The sequence below is a fragment of the Rhinopithecus bieti genome, unplaced genomic scaffold (genome assembly GCF_001698545.2).
Source record: "Rhinopithecus bieti isolate Rb0 unplaced genomic scaffold, ASM169854v2 scaffold_5476, whole genome shotgun sequence".
NCBI lineage: Eukaryota > Metazoa > Chordata > Mammalia > Primates > Cercopithecidae > Rhinopithecus > Rhinopithecus bieti.
The window spans coordinates 3,117,584-3,137,963 of NW_016805433.1; the positions used below are offsets into that span (position 1 = coordinate 3,117,584).

A 20,380-nucleotide genomic window follows, 5' to 3' on the forward strand; every position below is an offset into this window, starting at 1 on the left:
AAAAAAAAACTATACCTGATATTAAAAACAGCAACAAAAGGCTGGGCTTACCCCTGTAATCCCAGCACTTTGGGAGGCCGGAGCGGGAGGATCACGAGGTCAGGAGATCAAGACCATCCTGGCTAACATAGTGAAATCCCCTCTCTACTAAAAATACAAAATATTAGCCAGGTGTGGTGGCACGTGCCTGTAGTCCCAGCTACTAGGGAGGCTGAGGGAGGAGAATGTTGTGAACCCGGGAGGTGGAGGTTGCAGTGAGCTGAGATCACGCCACTGCACTCCAGCCTGGGCGACAGAATAAGACTCCATCTCAAAAAAGAAAAAAAGAAAAAAGAAAAAGCAAAATTAACCAGCAACAAAAATGTTGATGATGATAATGATGATGATGATAATGACAGATTAAGACAGACACACACACACTCTCTCACAGAGAAGGAGAGAGAGATGATGTGAGGAGACAGATAAATAGATTGGATAGAAAGATAGATACATAGATTGAATCTATTGTGCATCTATGTGGCGAGCAGTTATCAAACATTATCTCCTTTAAGCAAGGAATAGGCCCAATGAATGAGATACTAGTGGAATTACGTGATAGGAAACCTAGGCTCAGCAAGGGGAAGTGACTTGCCTGGTGTCATATGTAGCTATGTATGAACAGCTGTGCCAGATTCAAACCCAGACTGTATGACTCCAAAGTCATGCACTTAATCACTAACTTGTATTGTCATCTACCCTTTTAAATATTACTAAATATATTCAAAAATTAGTAGCTGCAGAAAGGAAGCATAGGCTTAAGTCTCACCAATATCCACTAGGCCCTTGGGCTGGCAAGGGTTCCATGTACCATAAGAAGCCCTTTGCACGCTCGTTGCCCCCCCAAAGCCGCCCCCTACTGAAAATTAATGTGGTGCATGGATGATCTGTGACTCAGTAACCAGAGAACTGATTTCCCTTTGTTGCCAGTTCCTTTGGATTTTCAGTTCAGTGCCCCAAGTTCCAGTCTGGGGAGTAAAAGTGTCCATGACCATCATCTGTGTTCCCAGTGAGTTCTCTAAGGGGTAGTTGGTGCAATCTAATGAGAGTCAGCACTGACAAGAGGCCTTGATATTCAGCTTCTCATTACCTGAAAGAACGAGGATGCAGGGGAAAGAAGGTGGAAGCAGAGGACCTGATATCAGATAGTCCTGGCTCTAATGCCAGCTCAGTGATCTTAGGAGAGTTGCTTAACCTCCCTTACCTGTACAATGGTGATAATAATTGCAATTATTTCATACATTCTTGGGGTGATGAAAGGAGGTGATATACATTGAGTTCTGGGCATAATGCCATGTAACAAGTGGTGGTGGTCCATTCGGAATAGCCACAGCTCATTCTTCCACAGGAGACCCTGAGCTGATTTTGGCCAGTTCCTACTTGGATAGGTGTAAGAGCCCTCCTTTCATGTCAGTACCACACTTGCAAGGGTATGGGATCTTACTTTCCATTCCTGGGATGTCCTGTGCATGGGTGTTTCTCACACAGAGAAGTACAAACACAGAGGAACATTACTTCTGATGGGCAAGGGACAGGCAATGTCCCAGTGAATGGAGTTTTCTCCTCCAAAGGCTCATCACCAGATCTCATCATCTTTTATCTTAGTGATCCCTCCCCTTCACCTGTGTTAGCACCAGATATGTTTTAGCTAGCCTGCAGTTGAAGAAACTGCAGAGGTATACCTCAAATGTATATCTGCAGATGTATACCCACAAATGTATATCCTCTCCCAGTCTTAGATTGGCAGCTTTAGAATTTAGTAGCCAGGAGCCCAGGAACTATCCTGGTTAAATAAAAGGCCCTGGAACTGCACCTGCAAAACTTGCAATAGAATGACTACCTCCCGGTGTGATCAATTTTCTTTGTAGATTTTATATTTTGTGACCTTGTTTATACTTGGGCAGGTGCTCTCAGGTTCTTGTACAGTTGCTTCTTGAGTTCTTCAAGTCATAAAGTCATAGCTCTTTTGGATTGTAAATACACCGTAAATACAACAGGTTTCAAGTTGAAGATGTTCAAGATGTCAGACAGGGAATACGTCAACCTACTCTCCCTCCCAAGATCCCATTGAAAAGACAGAAATAATTTTACAGTGATAAATGAATAGCATTGAAAACTCATTGGAGACTAGGAAAAGGTCTTCAGAGGGCCAAACATGTAAGTAAGAGCTGGAGGAGAGAAAGCAGAGGGATTGGGTTGACTGAGAATGCCCAGAAACCTTGGAGAAATGTTAAGCCCTGAGTCAACACGTGTACACACTACTTCTGTTTTTTTAATTGGGTTCTTTGCTTTCTGATTGTTGAGTGTTAAAAGGTCTTTTTATATTTTGGATAAAGTCTTTTATATGATACGTGTTTTGCAAATATTTTTTCCCAGTCTGTAGCTTGTCTTTTGATTCTCTTAATAATATCTTTTGCAGAGCTGAAGTTTTTATTAATAAACTCTAATTTATTATTTTTTCTTGATGATATTTTGATGTTGTATCTAAAACTCATCACCAAACCCAAGGACACAGATTTTCTCTCATGTTTTCTTTGAGAAGTTCTATAGTATTGCATTTTATATTTAAATCTATGATCCAGTTTGAGCAATTTTGTGAAATCTATTTTATTAAAGAAGAAAAAGAAGGAGGAGGAGAAGGAGAAGCAGCAGAGAATTTCTGTCCTCCAGGCCTGAGAACGCTGGAGCATAAATCCTTAGGACTTATGAAACACTTTATATTTCATAAGCACTTACCTAAATTAATCATGTAATTAACCTCCAAGGACAGTAACGAAGTGATTTCTTTTTAAAACTATCATTATTTATTAATAGATTAGAAAGCTGATGGAGAGTTTTGCATAAGCTTCCATAGGGGAAATTGGAATCACTGAAGAACCAAATCCAAACCTCTTCAGGGTCTCTCAACTGAAAAGCAACAGAACCCAAACTCACTGCAGTGAGTGGGACCACAGAGGTGGAAGACTGGAGTCTGCCCAGTCACACTGTGTGACAATCATAAAGAGTAACTAAACCCTGCAGGGCATCCATTTCTCTGTTGCTAACCACAACGCGAGAATCCTGCCCCCGCTGCCTTGCTGAGCTGACAAGGTGAAGTCTTGGTTGAAATGAAAATTATTTATCTTGGGAATGTTGATTAAATTGCATATTACATGAATTTGAAATAAACTATTAAACAAGAATGCTTTGAAATCATGGATCCCTGAACTATCAGTTATTACATAACTGGCTTTGCTAGAGTTATAGAGTATTGTGTTGTAGTTGAGAACACAGGCTCTGGAGCCAGATTGCAGGATTTTGACCTCATTTACCACCTGGGTGACTTTGGGCAAGTTACTTGCAAGTTACCACCTAGTCCCCACCCCCTGCCAGCCCCATAAAATGAGCATCATGATAGTACCTGCAAGACAGGATCATTTTGAGAACTGAATGAGTCAAATATGTGAAAGCATTTAGCCTGGGTCCAGGAACATGGTAAGTGCCCGATAAAGTTTCATATCTACATAACCCATAAAGGACTTGGACATTTTATTGTAACAAAGGGGGAACATGGATATGTCACCACATTTATTTTCTGTCTCGGTCTTTAACTAGGTGGGTCCTGACCAAGGGTCCTGCAGATCCACTCACCTGCCCAAGACCCTCTTCTCTGTTCCTGACCTCTCTTTGTCTCTGTCTTTTCTGTCTGTTATTTTAGCTCCTTATCTTCTCCTTCCTCCCCTTGTCTTTTCGTCCCCCTCTTTCTTTTTCCTCAGTATTCAGGATAAGGAGGGACCCTACAATTCACTGGGTTGGCTTGTGGGAATTATTTTATCTCATGGAGCATCAGAGAAAAACAACCAGGCCTGTGAAGGCCTCTGAACTGGCTCCCTCTGTGGCTGTGTCTCTACCCCACTTTTGGGGAGCTTGTTTGGAGGTTCTAGCAGGGGAGCGCAGCTACTCTTGGCCTTGACCGTAGACTGGTCTATCGGGGATGGTCGTCCTCTTCCAGGGAGCGCACAGCTTCAGGAGGGACGCACACGGAGCCATGAGGGAGGAAGGGGACACCTGCCAGGCTGTCAGATCAGCTGAATCAACCCTGGCAATCAATGGGGTGACAGATATCACAGCCAGATTGCCCTCACATCTCCCACTTTTTATATCTCTCTGTCTGCATGCCTCTCTACTTGTCTCTGCTTCTGTCCACCTCTCTTGACACCTCTTACATCTCTCTGTGGCTCTCTCCATGTCTCTTGGCTTGCAAGTCTTTCTATTTCTCTCTGTATCTCTCTACTACTATCTTTTGACGTGTGTGGGGGGTTGTGGGGGCAGTGATTGTGTACAGGTGTGTCCTGTCCTTTTAGCTATGTGTGTCCCCTTAGCTGTGGGAGGTGAGCTCCCTGGGCCCTCTGATATCCTCTGGGGATGGGAGAGGAAGAAAACGGAGAGAGTCTGATCCTTTCTGCCTCCCCTGCATTGGGATGTGGTTGAGGGGGCTTTCTCAAACTACAGTACCTGTCGATACAGCCTGGTAAGCAGTTGTGGAATCTGGGAAGTCAGGTCCCTCTTGATAGCCCCTGAAGTAGCAGGGACTTTAAGCAATGTTTCTGTGAACAAGTGTCCAAGCTGCACACTCCACATACTGTACATACACTCCACATCTGAGCAGAGTGTCTAAGTAGAGCAGAGCCCTCATTCTAATCAAGACAACATACACGAAAGTTAACTGGGCACATATTTAATGATATACATGATTATGATTGTGCTGCATGGTAATTAAGCATAAATGGTGAGGGGCTCATGTAAATGACTGTAATTAGTATTACTTTTTCACAGCTAAGCCAAATTTCATTTCCCCTTTCTACATTGCTAATTTGCCAGCATCTGTAATCAGTGTCAATGTTGATAATTTCTGATGTCACATACTGTTTAATCATCACATCCCATGAACATACACAGATCCAAGCACACAGATGCACATGGATGCACACACATACACACCCCCATGTGCACACATGCTCACCCCACCCCTGCCTTCACACATACACACACATACACACACACACACACACACACACACACACACACACACAGAGCCTGGATGTAACACTGAAATGAGGGGACCTGGTCCCTGGTCCCTGGTCCACTTACCCCATTCTTCAGGGCAGAGGTTTCCTGTGTTTCTTTTTTTCTCTTTTTTTCTTTCTGCCAAGACCAACTTGGTCGGGGAGACCTTAACCCAGCAGCAATAGAGGAATTAAAGACACACACATAGAAATAAAGAGGTGTGAAGTGGGAAATCAGGGGTCTCACAGCCTTCAGAGCTGAGAGCCCCTAACAGAGAATTACCCATGTATTTATTAACAGAAAATCAGTCATTAACATTGTTTCTATAGATATTAAGTTAACTAAAAGAATCCCTTATGGGAAATGAAAGGATGGGCCGAATTAAAGGAATAGATTGGGCTAGTTTACTGCAGCAGGAGCGTGTCCTTAAGGCACAGATCGCTTATGCTATTGTTTGTGGCTTAAGAATGCCTTTAAGGGGTTTTCTGCCTTGGGCGGCCAGGTGTTCCTTGCCCTCATTCCTGTAAACCCACAACCTTCCAGCCCACTCGGGCATTAGGGCCATTATGAACATGTTATGCAGTGCTGGGCAGAGATTTTGTTTAAAAATGGAGCAAAGGTTTTTGGGGCGCAGTTTAGGCAGCAGATTTTGGGGGGCCTTGCTCCCAACACTTTCTTTGTTATTTCTTTTTTTTTTTTTTTTTTTTTTTTTTTTTGAGATGGAGTCTCGCTGTGTCTCCCAGGCTGGAGTGCAGTGGCGCGATCTCAGCTTGCTGCAAGTTCTGCCTCCCAGTTCAAGCAATTCTCCTGCTTCAGCCTCCCAAGTAGCTGGGATTAAAGGCACCTGCCACCATGCCCCGGCTAATTTTTGTATTTTTAGTAGAGACAGGGTATCACCATGTTGGCCTGGCTGGTCTTGAACTCCTGACCTCAAGTGATCTGCCCACCTCAGCCTCCCAAAGTGCCGGGATCACAGGCATGAGCCATCGTGCCCCGCGCTATGTTTCAGTTTTCCATTCCCGGCCCTGGAGCAATTGAGGCCACTTTAGAGAAGTGACAACTTGACCGCCACCTGAGGTCATCTGAGGTCTTAATTGTAAAATTCTATTTTAAAAATGCTAATATTGGGAGTGGTGATGGTGGTAAAAAACATTTTTATATTTTTAATATATGTAGTTTTATTTAGTTTATTAGTTACTTTCATGCTCTCACCATCATTTTTATAATCACAAAAATTACTGTAACTTGGATTTTAATATATGTCAGACACCATGGCATATTCTTTACATGCATTATTCCCCTAAATTTTGAGGTACACGTTATTCCCCATTTCCTAAACAAGAAACTGGGGCTTACTGAGGTTAAGTATTTGCCCAAGGTCACGGAACCAGTAAGTGGGAAGCGAGGACTCAAATTCTGTGGATTTTGACTCTAAAGTCCATGATTGTAGCTATTCTGCTCTTCTGGCAAAATGATGAGGACAGATATTTCCTTTCCTAAATCTTAATTTTTTCACCAGTAACTATGTTCATCGCTCATGTCTGTCATATTTTTTATAGAGAAGAAGGGGCTAATGGGCATTGGATATTTGAAAAGAGTTTTTCTGCCAAAAAAAAGGAGAGAGAAAAGAATGAAGAGGCACCCAGCACTGCCAATGCAGGGATGAAGCCAAACCCGCTTGTCTTCCCTGGTACACAGAGTGACCACAGGGGTCATTTTAAAAGCTCTAGGGAGTTAGTTCAGAAGAAGAAATCTGGGCAGCAGGGCTGCGGCCAGCCTTTCAGCAGGTTGTGCTGGGAGCTGCTCCCCAATGAGGCTTTCACTTCAGCTGGGTTCACGCTGCTCACTCCCTAGGCTGAAAGTTCTCTGGCTCGGTCTCGCCGAAGCGGTGTTCCCAACAGGCAGCATTGTGCCTTTCACCTGAAAGGAGGAAAAGAAGGGTTTTGTAGACACAAATGGGGAGGAAGGCGAGGGCTGCCCTGTTACTGCAACACCCTCATCGGCCAGGTCTGGCTGCTCCCTCTTTTTTTATTTTTATTTTTTGAGACGGAGTCTTGCTCTGTTGCCCAGGCTGGAGTGCAGTGGCGCCATCTCAGCTCACCGCAAGCTCCGCCCCCCGGGTTCCCGCCATTCTCCTGCCTCAGCCTCCCAAGTAACTGGGACTACAGGCGCCCGCCACCACGCATGGCTAATTTTTTTGTACTTTTAGTAGAGAGGGGGTTTCACTGTGTTAGCCAAGATGGTCTCGATCTCCTGCCCTTGTGATCCGTCTACCTCGGCCTCCCAAAGTGCTGGGATTACAGGCGTGAGCCATGGCGCCCAGCGGCTGCTCTCTCTTTTTAAAGAGCGGCTCCTCCCCCTGTTCTAGCCTTCGGGTCTGACCAGAAACAGTCTCTTCTTTGACTCCGCCTCCTTGACCACAGTGAGTGGTCCAGGGATAAGCAAGTCAGATTGACTGAAGTCGGGGGAAGGCTCTCAAAGGCCGTGAGACTGTAAGATGTAAGAGACACTGAAGAAACGAAAATTTTCCACTGTGGGCCTCCATGTCCTTGTCCACTGTAGCTGTTCCTCCCCACCCTCACTGCTCACACATGACCTGACTGTTCTTCCAATTCCTCTTGGTAAAATCCAAGTTGTCCAAACAGTGATCGCTAATTGCTAAAGAAAATTCCTTCCTTTTCTGGGAACCATCTTTGTTCTTAAAACAAAGTGAACTTGAGCTGACCCTGTCTGCTGAAGCCCTATAAAAAATTCCACCCTCCTTCCCAAGTTAGAACGCTCCTTTTCACGCAGGCATTACTGAAAGGCTTATGCTAATGGTGCTCTTGGTTTTTTCCACAGAGGATATGAGTTAAGAGATGTTGAGATGCTAGCAGCAGGTCTACAGCTCTGTAGAGAAGCCCGTCTTGAAGAATGAAATTAACGTGCAAACAGGTTAAGAAATAAGTGTTGGAGGGAGAGACAGAGAGATCCCCTGGTGTTTAATTTTCCATCTTGCTTCTCTAAGACCAGGATTCTTCCCTGTTCTTCCCATTTTTGGTTATGTAAGTAAATTAGTTAAAAATGTAAGATTAAAAAAAGGAGAACCACTACATCTTCAAATGTGGCTGTGCAAACGTAATGTTGTAACTGTATACTGAAAGAAATTCGAAGTTAGAGCCTCTGTGTCCAGGAATAAGGGTAAACATTATCTTGTCCTTTCACATAGCTCTGTCAACTCACTCTCTTCTGGGTAAATGATGAGTCAGAAACGCAGGATTCTTCTCGCATTCAATGCCACCCTCACTTCTGGGAAAGAATAAGTTGCTGGAGAATCAGGATGAAGAGTAATTTTTTAAAAACACATACAATTATACAATGCCAAAAATGTTGTTCCACTTATTATTTAATAAGGAAACCAGTAAGAAGTAAAAATTGTTTGAAAGGAGAATTCAAGGATAAAACACTTATAGGCAATCAGAAATACTGAATTAATTTTGCCTATAGATGCAAAACTAGCCAGTTCCATAGAATGGGAATCAATGCACCTTCACTGGACAAAAGTCATTTGTATTTCTAAGAACAGGAATCATGTACATCATCATCAACCTTCCACCACTTAACTTCAGTTTCTACAGATGTGCAAAATAGTCAAGGACAATGAAAGACACAGACCCATGTAGAATTTGATAACCCTGAAAGGGCTCTTTTTCCAAAATTTTGTCAAGAATTCGATCTGTGCAATTTGATCCCCTACACAGGATCCATAGACTGGTTTAAATAGATGTGAGATTTGAATAACTGAGTTTGAGAAATTGCCAGAAAATACACTATACATTTCCATCAAACCAAGAATATTCCTGTTTTTATACGGTCCCCCAACTCAATTCACGGTCATTGTGACAACACAATAACCACCTACATTTCTAGTTTTCCCCATACATTTATTTATGACAGGTTAGCCAGGCACACTGGAAAATCTCACCACCAGCCCTTTGCACCCCACCATGAGATGCATATGCAGATGGAGAGCTGTTGCAAAAACTAGGGCTTCTGTAGGGAGAGGGGGAAGGTTCACAGATTTCAAAATCAGGGGAAACACAGCATCTGAATATGAACTTGTCGCCCCAATTAGGAAAATCTGAAAATCAAATACTTTTAAACCAGGATCTCTGTTATGGGGCCCCCACCTGCTGCTTGGACACGATATACTTACATTTTGATATTCCATCCTGACTGTTTGTATTAGAAAATATGATCCACACTCTTCCTTAGGCAAAGGCTCAAGAAATAAAAATGCTCAGACTGGTGCGATTGTTCCTCAGAGATTATGGTGGATTTTCTTGCTTCTTACTAGGAGAAAAAATTGGTCAAATAAAGCAAGTTGAACACCTCACAAGCAAGTAGAGAATCAGCCTTGGATAGTTTCCCCATTCATAGCTGTGAAAGAGGTAGACACAGAGCCTGAGAGTCAGTAACTGCAAAGACAAAGCCACAGGAAGGATCAGCACAGGCCCAAGTGAGGGAGAGCCACTGGAGACTTACAATTCTGGAGCAAGTCTGAAGACTCTTATTGTTGTCGATAGAGCATGACTCATTTATTTGGCATGGTTTGGGATGCTCCCCTGTGGTTTAAATACCAAAGTTGATATCGTACCTGGTAGTACAGTCTAGGTTCATTCTTTTATCCATGTCTTCATTCACATACAGACCTACCTTGTTTTACTGTTTTTCACTTTATTGCACTTCTCAGATACTGCAGTTTTAAAAAATGGAAGGTTTGGCTGGGCGCGGTGGCTCACGCCTGTAATCCCAGCACTTTGGGAGGCCAAGGCGGGTGGATCACCTGATGTCGGGAGTTCAAGACCAGTCTGGCCAACATGGAGAAACTCCGTTTCTACTAAAAATACAAAATTAGTGGGGCTTGGTGGTGCATGCCTGGAATCCCAGCTACTCAGGAGGGTGAGGTAGAAGAATTGATTGAAACTGGGAGGCGGAGGTTGCAGTGAGCTGAGATTGCGCCATTGCACTCCAGCCTGGGCAAAAAGAGCAAAACTCCATCTCAAAAAAATCAAAAAAAAAAAAAAAAAAAAAAAAAAAAAAAAAAGGAAGGTTTGTGGTAGCTCTGTTAACCAAGCCTATCAGTTCCATTTGCAACAGCACATGCTCACTTTATGTCTCTGTGCCACATTTTGGTGATTTGCACAGTATTTTAAACTTTTTTGTTATTATATATACATGGAGATCTGTGATCAGTTATTTATTTAGGTATTTATGTATTTATTTATTTATTTTTGAGATAAGGTCTTACTCTGTCACACAGACTGGAGTGTAGTGACATGAACACAGCTTACTGCAGCCTTGACTTCCTGGGCTAAGGAGAGCCTCCCCTCAGCCTCCCGAGTAACTGGGACCACAGGTGCACATCACCATGCCCAGCTAAATTTTTAGCTTTTTTGTAGAAATCGGGGTCTCACCATATTGCTCAGGCTGATCTTGAACTCCTGGGCTTAGGTAATCCTCTTGCCTCAGCCTCCCGAAGTGCTGGGATTACAGGTATGCACCACTATGTCCAGCCTTTGATCGATGATTTTTGATGTAACTATTGTAATTGTTTTGGGGCACCATGATCCATTCCCGTAAAAGATTGTGAACTTAATTTGTAATGTCATATGTGTTCTGACTGCTCCGCCAACCGGCTGTTTCCCTCTCTCTCTCCCTGACCTTGGGTCTCCTATTCTGAGACATAGTGGTGTTGAAGTTAGGCCAATTAATAACCCTACAAAGGCCTCCAAGTTTTCAACTGAAAGGAATAGTTACTTGTCTCTCATTTTAAACAAAGGCTGGAAATGATTGAGTTTAGTGAGGAAGGTGTGTCTAAAGCTGAGATAGACCAAAAGCTAGGCCTCTTGCACTGGTTAACAAAGTTGTGAATGCAAAGGAAAAGTTCTTGAAAGAAATTAAAAGTGCTACTCCAGTGAACACACAAATGCTAAGAAAGCAAAACAGCCTTCTTGCTGATATGGAGAAAGTTTTAGTGGTGGGATAAAAGATCAAACCTGCCCCAACATTCCCTTAAGCCAAAGCCTAATCCAGAGCAAGGCCCTAACTCTCTTCCATTCCATGAAGGCTGAGAAAGGTGAGGAAGCTGCAGAAGCCAGCAGAGGTTGGTTCATGAGGTTTAAGGAAAGAAGCCATCTCTATAACATCAAAGTGCAAGGTGAGGCAGCAGGTGCTATTGGAGAAGCTACAGCAGGTATCCAAAAGATCTAGCTAAGATCATTGATGAAGGTGACTACTCTAAACAACAGGTTTTCAATGCAGATGAAACAGCCTTCTATTGGAAGAAGATGCCACCTAGAACTTCCATAGCTGGAGAGAAGTTAATGCCTGGTTTCCAAGTGTTAGAGGATAGGCTCTCTTGTTAGGAGATAATGCTGCTGGGGATTTGAAGTTGAAGCCATTGCTCATTGACCATTCAAAAAATCCTAGGGTCCTTCAGAATGATGCTAAATCTACTCTACCTGTGTGCTCTAAATGAAACAACAGAGCCTGCGTGACAGCACATCTGTTTACAGCATTTTTTACTGAATATTTTAAGCCCTTTTTTTTTTAATTTTAAAATTTTCATTACTTTTATTTTTTGTAGCAATGGGGTCCCCCTATGTTGCCCAGGCTGATCTCGAACTCTTGAGCTCAAGTGATCCTCCCACCTCATCCTCCCGAAATATTGGGTTACAAGTGTGAGCCACCGTGCCTGGTTAAGCCCACCCTTTAAAACCTATTGCTCAGAAAAAAAGGTTTCTTTCAAAATATTTCTGCTCATTAACAATGTATCTGATCACCCAAGAGTTCTGGTGGAGATGTACTAAGAGATTAACGTTGTTTCATGCTTGCTAACATCCATTCTGTAGCACATGGATCAAGGAGTAGTTTCAACTTTAAAGACTTATTCTTTAAGAAAAATATTTCTTAAGGCTATAACTGCCACACATAAGGATTCCTCTTATGGATCTGGGCAACATATATTGAAAACATTCTGGAAATAATTCACCATTCTGGTTGTCACTAAGAATATTTGTGATTCATGGGAAGAGGTCAAAATATCAACATGAACAGGAGTTTGGAAGAAGTTGGTTCCAACCCTCATGGATGACTTGGAGAGGTTCATGACTTCATTGGAGGAAGTTACTGCAGATGAGGTGGAAATAACAATAAAATTAGAATCAAAAGTGGAGTCTGAAGATGTGATTGAATGCTGCCATCTCAAGGTAAAACCTGAATGGATGAGGAGTTGCTTCTTATAGATGAGCAAAGAAAGTGCTTTCTGGAGAGAGTATCTACTCCTTATGACAATGCCATGTACAATGTTGAAATGACAACAAAAAATTTAGAAGATAACATCAACTTAGTTGATAAAGCAGTAGCAGGTTTGAGAGGATTGTCTCCAATTTTGAAAGAACTTCTACTGTGGATAAAATCCTATCAAACAGCATTCCATGCTACAGAGAGATCTCTCATAAAAGGAAGAGTCTATTGATGCAGCAAACTTCATTGCTGCCTTAAGAAACTGCCACATCTACCCCATCCTTTGGCAACCACCACCCTGATTAGTCAGCAGCCGTCAACATCAAGGTAAGACTCTACCCACAAAAAGATTACTGAAGTCACTGAAGGCTCAGATGATCATGAAAAAATTTCAGCAGCAAACCATTTTTTAAATTAAGGTATATACATTGTTTTTTAAGACATAATGCTGCACACTTAATAGACTACAGTGTAGAATAAACACAACTTTATATGTACAAGGAAACCAAAATATTCTTGTGACTCACTTTATTGTGATATCTGCTTTATTGCAGTAGTCTGGACCCAAACCCATAATATCTTTGAGGCATACTTGCATATACTAAGCACACACTAACTGTCATCTTGGTGTCTCTATGTCTTCCAGCCTTAGGTAGTATATACATTTAATGTTAAAATAAAAGTGGTGGCCAGGTGTGGTGGCTCATGTTTGTAATCTCAGCACTTTGGAAGACTGAGGCAGGAGGATCATTTGAGCCCAGGTATTTGAGACCAGCCTGGGCAACATAGTTAGACTCTGCCTCAACCAAAAAAATTTTGTTTTTAATTAGCTGGGCATGGGCTGGGTGTGGTGGTTCACCCCTGTAATCCCAGCCCTTTGGGAGGCCGAGACTGGTGGATCACTTGAGGTCGGGAGTTTGAGACCAGCCTGGCCAACATGGCGAAACTCCATCTCTACTAAAAATACAAAAATTTAGCTGGGCATGTGGTGGGCACATGTAATCCCAGCTACTTGGGAGGTTGAGGCAGGAGAATTGCTTGAACCCAAGAGGCAGAGGTTGAAGTGAGCCAAGATCATGCCACTACACTCCAGCCTGGGCAAAAGAGCCAGACTCTATCTCAAAAAAAAAAGCAAAAAAAACAAATTGGCCAGGAATAGTAGTACCTACCTGTTGTCCCAGCTACTTGGGAGGTTGAGGCAGGAAGATCACTTGAGCACAGGAAGTTGAGGCTGCAGTGAGTCATGATTATGCCACTGCACTCCAGCCTGGGTGACAAAGAGACCTTGTCTCAATGTCTCAATAAAAAAGAAGACTCAAGTCCTTATCCTACATACTGTGGAAAGTTCAGTGCCTTTCCCATGATTTCTGCAAACCCCAAGGTGCCTCTGTTGCTGGGGTCACTCCTGCTTCAATTTCCTGATCCCACTAAACTCTCAATCCACCTTACATTCCACTTCTTATGGTTCTTCTCTTCTCTCTGTTACTGTCCAGCAGGTTCTTCCTGCCCACTGCAAAACAAAATCAATTCATGGAGACCATGGCATTGCAGTAAAAAAAGAGTTTAATCGACACAAGGCCAGCCACACCATGTGGGAGACAGAGTTATTACTTAAATCAGTCTCACCAAAGGCTCAGAGGTTAGGGGTTTCTCAAAGATAGTTTGGTGCACAGGGGGATAGAGTATGGGTGCTGCTGATTGGTTTGGGATGCAATCACAGGGGTGTGGAAAACAGTCCTCATGCACTGAGTCCATTTCTGGATGAGGGCTACAGGAGTGATTGAGTCACGGGTCTGCCCGGAACCATCCAGTTGTCAGAAGTGCAAAAGCCTGTCAAAAGGCCAATCTTAGGTTCTACAACTGATGTTACTTACAGGAGTAACTGGGGAGGTTTCACATCTTGTGACCTCCAGGATAATGGCTGAATTCAGGCCCTTTTCATCCTCCTAACTTGGTGGTCTTTCATTAGTTTAACAAGGGTAGTTTAGTTTTGGGGAAAGGCTATTATCATTTATACTATAAACTAAATTTCTGCCAAAGTTAGCTTGGCCCATGCCCGGGAATGAGCCAAGACAGCCAACGTGTGAGGCTAAAAGAAATCTGCCATGTCCGATTTCTCTTATTGCCATAATTTTGCAAAGGCGGTTTCATCTCCATCCATTGTCAACTTACAAGAGAAAAACAGCATCATTTTTCTCTGATTTCCTCAACAATGCAAGAAGTTCATGTGTATCAGACATTTACCAAAATTTGAACTAACCCATAGTTTTACAAGGCCAAGGAGCACAGAAGATAATTTAAAATAACAAGCATGACTCTTCTTAAAAAAAAAAAAAAAACCCTTGGAGAAAATAGATGAGGTAAATATGCCAAAAACGTAATGGTATCTAAAACTAGATAGTTACACAGGGTTATCTTGCGATTTTATTTGATTTTAATATTTTATTTATATAGTTTTATAATAAGAGTTTAAACAACAACATTAGTCATCGTACCACAGAAGATACTTTGCTGTCTGTGTTAGGATAAAAGCAAAACTGCCATAAAAAAGAGTTTCTGAAATGCAGGGGCTAGTGATACAGAAGTTTATTTCACCCTCACACAACGGTCTTCGGGGTGAGTGGCCCAGGTGGGTGAGATGACTCCACATGGCCACATCGGGATCCAAGTTGTTGGGTCCAAGTTGTTCCATTTTGTTTCTCCACCTTCCTCTAGGGCCTTGTCCTTTGCTGCACAAAGTTGGGCTGCAGACATGGCCATGTTCCCATTCACAGATAAGACAAAGAGTGGAAATGTAGGGCAGTCACATTTTTTTAAACCCAATGAACACAAGTTGCATATATCACTTCCACTTACATTCCATTGTCACATGGCCATACCTGGCCACAAATGTGACTAGGAGGTACAATCTCTAGGTAGGTAGCCATAGGCCCAGCTAAACCCTATTCCTCTGGAAGAAAGGGAGAATGGCCTTTGGTGAATTCATGGCAGGCTCCACTTCACTGTCTGTCTCCCTCCATGGGACCCTGGCATTCCTCTCTGGGGTGGGGCTCTTTTGCCTAAAAGGGAACGAAAGGCTTTTCTCATGAATTATGATTTAAACAGAGACTTGAAGGCAGCTGTGTGTGTATCTGAATAAGAACATTCCAGCACAGGGAACGACAAGTGTCAGAGGCATTTAAACCAAACAGACCCCATCTTGAATAGGGGCTGGGTAAAATAAGGCTGAGACCTACTGGGCTGCATTCTCAGGAGGCCAGGCTTTCTTAGTTATGGGATGAGATAGGAGGTTGGCCACAAGGTGCAAGTCATAAAGACCTTGCTGATAAAACAGGATGTGGTAAAGAAACTGGTTAAAACCCACCATAACCAAGACTGTGATGAAAGTGACTTCTGGTCGTCCTCACTGCTTACTATGCTCTAATTATAAGGCATTAGCATGCTGAAAGATATTCTCACCAGCACCATGACAGTTTACAAATGCCATGGCAATGTCAGAAAGTTACCCCATATGGTCTAAAAAGGGGAGGAACCCTCAGTTCCAGGAATTGCCCACCCCATTCCCAGAAAACTCATGATTAATCCACCCCTTGTGTAGCATATAATCAAGAAATAACTATAAGTATGCTCAGCTGAGCAGCCCATGCCACTGCTCTGCCTATGGAGCAGCCATTCTTTTATTTCTTTACTTTCTTAATAAACTTGCTTTCACTTTATGGACTTGCCCTGAATTCTTTCTTGCATGAGGTCCAAGAGCCCTCTCTTGGGGTCTAGATCAGGACCTCTTTCTGGTAACACAAGTACCAAGCCCATCCAGACACTGCAAGGGGCCAGAGGTCTCAGAAAGTGAAAGGAAGTGATGCCCATTGTCAGCCATAGCCAAGCAGTTGGATGTGATTCTGAGATGATGTGTCACTGGAGGGCTTCAAGCTCAGAAGAGTAGTATGATCTGGTTTATACTTTATAAGGATTATTTCAGCTGCTGTGTGAAAAATAGCCTGTGGGGGTAAGAGTGAAGACTGAGAGGCTCATTTGGAGGCTATTGAAATAATCTAGGACAGAGACACTGGTGGCTTGGGTGTGGAGGTGTTGTGGAGGTGGGGACAAGTGGTCAGGCTCCAGACACATTTTTTTGGATGGAGCCCAAAGGACTTAAAGGAATGCATGTAGGATGTGAGAGAAGTACAGGGATCCAAGATGACTTCAGAGCTTTGTCCTGAGCCACTAAAAGGGTGGCATTGCCATTGACAGAGCTGCACAGGGCTGGAGAAGGAATGGGTTGGGGTGGTGGAGCAAGAAATATTGAACTCATTTGTAGATATATTGGCAATGCCATGTTGCAAAGTGATTGACTATACAACTCATGGGAGGGCTAAGTCATTAGTATATAAACAGCATTTAAAGCCATGGACTTGGATGACATCCCTAGGAAGTGAGTGTAGCCAGAAAGGGAGAGTGACCAAGGCTGGAGCTCTGGGAGCTCCAATATTCAGATGTCGGGAAGATGCAGACCAAAGGAGCTTGAGAGGAAGCAGCCAATGAAGTAAGAGGGAAACCCGAAGTGGCATGGCATCTGTATCAGTCCACTTTCACACTGCGATAAAGATACTACCTGAGACTGGGTCATTTCTAAACATAAGAGGTTTAATTGACTCACAGTTCCACATAGCTTGGGAGGCCTCAGGAAACTTAACAATCATGGTGGAAGGCAAACGAAAAGCGAGGCAAGACTTACGTGATGGCAGAAGAGAGAGTCCACAAAGGAAACTCCAGACACTAATCAAACAAACAAACAAAAAAACATATCTAGTGAAAACTCCCTCACTACCATGAGAATAGCATGGGGGAAATCGCCCCTATGATCCAATCACCTCCCACCAGGTCTTTCCCTTGACATGTGGAGATTACAATTCGAGATGAGATTTGGAAGTGAGGGTACCCAAACCATATCAACGCCCCAAAGGGAAATTGCAGAAAGGACCCCAAGGAGGTGAGATGAGTGCTCGGAATTGACCACAGGGCTCGGCAATTGGAAGCACATGGTAATAGCACTGTCAGTGAAGTTGTGGGCATCATGGCCTGGCTGGAGTAGATCCATGAGAGAATGACCCATGAGAGGAGCTGGAGACAGAAACTAAAGATATGGCTCGTGAAGTTTGGCTTAAAGGAGATCAGGGAAATGGGGTGGTAGCTTAAACCAGATGTGGATTTAATGGAATATTTCTCTTTTTTCTTTCTTTCTTTTTTAAAAAAGATTAAGAGATATGAAATGCTGATGAGAATTATGCGGTAGGAAGGAAGAGAGAGGACACAATTGCAGGAGCAGAGTGCTTGAGTAGGTGAGAGGGGCTGGGACCCACTTCATAGGACTTTAAGGAGAGCCCACGCAGTTGATGGTAGCAGGAATGTTGAAGGCCAGGTGTGAGGCACAGGCACAGCCTCCTTAGGAGAATCAGTGGTGGAAGCAGGTGAAGGTTATCTTCTGATTTTCTCAGTAAATTAAGAATGTGAGGCTAGGCACAATGGCTCACACCTGTAATCCCAGCACTTTGGCGAGGCCAAGGTAGGAGAATCACTTGAGACCAGAAGTTCAAGACTAAACTGAGCAACATAGCAAGCCCCTGTCCGCAAAAAAAAATGTAAAAAATAAAATATAAAAAAAAAAATTAACCAGGTGTGGTGGTGCATGTCTGTAGTCCCAGCTACTCAGAAGGCTGAGGTGGGAAGATCACTTGAGGCTGGAAGGTTGAGGCTGCAGTGAGCTTTACCATTACACTCCAGCCTGGGTGACAGAGCAAGACCTTATCTAAAAAAAAACATTCAGGTAGGAAGTTGTGGGTGTCACACGGGAAGGGCTGTCTGAATCTGGAGGAAAGAGAAGTATGAAATTGTCTCAAGAGGGAGAGAAGAAGTTGACTAGGGAAGTGGCTCTCAAACTTGAGGGCACATCAGCATCACCTGGAGGGCTTGATAAAGCAGACTGGCAGGCCCTGCCTTCTGAGTTTTTAATTCAGGAGGTCTGGAGCCTGAGAATTTGCTTTTCTAACAAGTTCCTGGTGTGATGTGGTTTGGCTCTTCTCACTTTCCTTCTGCTGCCTTGTGAAGAAAGTGCCTGCTTCTCCTTTGCCTTCCACCATAATTTTAAGTTTCCTAAGGCCTTCCCAGCCATTCGAAACTGTGAGTCAATTAAACCTCCTTTCTTTGTAAATTACCCAGTCTTAGGTAGTATTCATTATAGCAGTGTGGAAATAGACTAATATTTCTATGCTGCTGGGCCAGGAACCTCACTTTGAGAACCTCTGGACTAGGAAATGTGGAGAGATTCCTGAGGAGTGTGAGAAGTCCTTGTGAGGTTAGTGTCCCTGAGAACCATGAGCAAGGGTGGGTGTTTTTCTCCAGCCATGTGCAATGTCTCAGGTGCTGGCTTGGATTTAACCAGAGTGATGTTTTGCCAGATAAACAGGAGAGAGGCACTGGGTATTTATTATAATGAATTATGCTGTCTAACTTAGGTAAGAAGTAAGCTAGACTGCGGCTAGGGTGAGGCACAGGCCAGGTGCCTAGGGTGCACCATTTAAGGAGACAAAATTTGCAAGTGCCCACCTGCTCTCGCAGGACCCTGAGAGTGTGTGTCTCCTTAGATGTTGCACCCTAGGCTCTCTCCGTTGTCTCACCCTAGTCCTAGCCATGGAAGTGAGGACATAGAGGATTTGGGGGAGTGAAAAGGTAATAGGATCAATAGTTTAGAGATCCTCACTGGGTTGAAGAATTGTTAAAATTGGGGTACAAAAATATGAGATAGTTTAAGATTTAGATGTTTGAGTGTAAGACTATGGAGTAAGCATAGGCAACATAATGAAACCTTATCTTTATAAAAAATAAAAAATTAGCTGGACACAGTGACTCATGCCTGTAGTCCCAGCTACTTGGGAGGCTGAGGCAGGAGTATTGCTTTCGCCCAGGAGTTCAAGGCTGCAATGAGCTATGACTGTACCACGGCACTCCAGCCTGGATGACAGAGCGAGGCCCTGTTGTCTCTTAAAAAAAAATTTTAAAACTATGGAGTAGATACAATTCTCATCATTCATGAAGTCTAGACGTGTATATGACTAAGGAAGTAAGTGGGTGGCTAAGGAGTGGAGGACAAAATCATTAAAGGTGAAGAAGTTGAGGAAATTTTAAAGGCCAGGGAACTAGAAGAATCATCTTCATGGACACTAAAACCCCCAAAAATTATGACTAGAGCAGTAGAGATAGAACTAGTAAACCTGGACCTAACATTTTCCAGGAACGAAGGAGAGTAACTTCAAGTCCATATAACTCAAACTTCTGTGATTCTGAGATAATCCAATAGGAATTCTGTCCCTGCTGGAGAAGTCTCGGTGTGACAGCTGGTGTGACACAATGCTGGCTTACTGGATCAGACATTTCCATTGCCTCACTCAGGAGGAGGCTGAGAGCTACATCCAGGATATATTCAGAGTTGAGCCCAGTTATTGCATGGGATCCTTAACCAGAGGTTTAATGTCCAGATGAAGTACTGTTCCTATTCCATGTTTAATGTTTTCTGACACAAAAGCAAGAATTCTCTCCCTGCCCTCCAGCTGTCAGTAATTATAAAAAATGATCAGCAGGAACATAAGTATAAAACAGAAGATCTGGTCACAGCCCAGTGTCGGTTCTCTTGAGTTTTTGTTTGCACAGAACCGTGGCCACCAAACCATAATGCAGGTTTCTGCTGTTTGTGAGCCAGCTCATGGGTGAATGTTTCCCAGTCCCGGCCATTTGGAGTCAGCAGTCCAGAGTGCACACTATGCATTTTCTTCTTCATCCATTCCCATCTTAATCCCTACAGTGACACTTCTAGTCACCCCAGTCAAAAAATGTGTAACTATTTTCAGTCTTCATTCTTCTTGATGACATTCCATCATAATTTGCCTGATGACTGCCCTTTTCTGGTTTCTTCCCCCGCCCTTTCCCCTGCTCGTCCCTTTTCTTGCACCCTCTTCCC

At 43.3% G+C, this 20,380-nt stretch overlaps 1 long non-coding RNA gene across 1 annotated transcript in view; it reads right to left on the bottom strand.

Annotated features, from left to right (window-relative positions):
* Positions 1 to 6,461: 6,461 nt before the first annotated feature.
* The window catches only part of LOC108529934 (uncharacterized), a 52,649-nt gene continuing 38,730 nt past the window's right edge, over positions 6,462 to 20,380 (bottom strand). Inside the window, exons 2-3 of the long non-coding RNA XR_001885719.1 lie at positions 9,278 to 9,414; positions 6,462 to 7,002 (exon numbers count right to left, since the gene is read on the bottom strand). This is a non-coding gene — a long non-coding RNA (uncharacterized LOC108529934). The remainder of the gene's footprint in view (positions 7,003 to 9,277; positions 9,415 to 20,380) is intronic.